This window comes from Lampetra fluviatilis, chromosome 55 (assembly GCF_964198595.1).
Source record: "Lampetra fluviatilis chromosome 55, kcLamFluv1.1, whole genome shotgun sequence".
NCBI lineage: Eukaryota > Metazoa > Chordata > Hyperoartia > Petromyzontiformes > Petromyzontidae > Lampetra > Lampetra fluviatilis.
In genome coordinates, this window is record NC_136329.1 from 5,727,840 (window position 1) to 5,729,498 (window position 1,659).

Consider the following 1,659-nt stretch of genomic DNA (forward strand, 5'->3'; position numbering starts at 1 on the left):
CTCACCACACAGAGACCCACAGACTCACCACACAGAGACCCATAGACTCACCACACAGAGACCCACAGACTCACCACACAGAGACCCACAGACTCACCACACAGAGACCCACAGACTCACCACACATAGACCCACAGACTCACGCAGAGATCCACAGACTCACCACACAGAGACCCACAGACTCACCACACAGACCCACAGACTCACGCAGAGACCCACAGACTCACCACACAGAGACCCACAGACTCACCACACAGAGACCCACAGACTCACCACACAGAGACCCACAGACTCACCACACAGAGACCCATAGACTCATGAGTAGACACCAGACTGACACAAGCGACAGAATTCCAACTTTGTTTTATTCATCAGCAGTGCCACCGTCACAAACAGTGCAGTACACGCAACAACTCACCAACAGCTACACAACAACTCACCCACCACGTGACTGAGACCCCCCCCCCCCAGTCCACCCCACCACGTGACTGGGACCCCCCCAGTCTACCCCACCACGTGACTGGGAGCCCCCCAGTGGATGAGTGAGTGGGTGAGTGAGTGGGTGGGGTGGGTGGGTGAGTGAGTGGATGAGTGGGTGGGTGGGTGAGTGAGTGGGTGAGTGGGGGAGTGAGTGAGTAGGTGAGTGAGTGGGTGAGTGAGTGAGTGAGTGGGTGGGTGGGTGGGTGAGTGGATGAGTGGGTGGGTGGGTGAGTGAGTGGGTGAGTGGGTGAGTGGGTGAGTGAGTAGGTGAGTGAGTGGATGAATGAGTGAGTGGGTGGGTGAGTCTGTGAGTGGGTGAGTGAGTCGGTGAGTGGGTGAGTGAGTGAGTGAGTGGGTGAGTGGGTGAGTGAGTGAGTGGGTGGGTGAGTGGGTGGGTGGGTGAGTGGGTGAGTGGGGGAGTGAGTGAGTAGGTGAGTGAGTGGGTGAGTGAGTGAGTGAGTGGGTGGGTGGGTGAGTGGATGAGTGGGTGGGTGGGTGAGTGAGTGGGTGAGTGGGTGAGTGAGTGAGTGAGTAGGTGAGTGAGTGGGTGGATGAATGAGTGAGTGGGTGGGTGAGTCGGTGAGTGGGTGAGTGAGTCGGTGAGTGGGTGAGTGAGTGAGTGAGTGAGTGGGTGAGTGGGTGAGTGAGTGAGTGGGTGGGTGAGTGGGTGGGTGGGTGAGTGAGTGGGTGAGTGGGGGAGTGAGTGAGTAGGTGAGTGAGTGGGTGAGTGAGTGAGTGGGTGGGTGGGTGGGTGAGTGGATGAGTGGGTGGGTGGGTGAGTGAGTGGGTGAGTGGGTGAGTGGGTGAGTGAGTGAGTGAGTAGGTGAGTGAGTGGGTGGATGAATGAGTGAGTGGGTGGGTGAGTCGGTGAGTGGGTGAGTGAGTCGGTGAGTGGGTGAGTGAGTCGGTGAGTGGGTGAGTGAGTGGGTGAGTGGGTGAGTGGGTGGGTGAGTGAGTGGGTGAGTGAGTGGGTGAGTGAGTGGGTGGGTGAGTGGGTGGGTGGGTGGGTGAGTGGGTGGGTGGGTGAGTGAGTGGGTGAGTGGGGGAGTGAGTGGGTGAGTGGGGGAGTGAGTGAGTAGGTGAGTGAGTGGGTGAGTGAGTGAGTGGGTGGGTGGGTGGGTGAGTGGATGAGTGGGTGGGTGAGTGAGTGGGTGAGTGGGTGAGTGAGTGAGTGAGTAG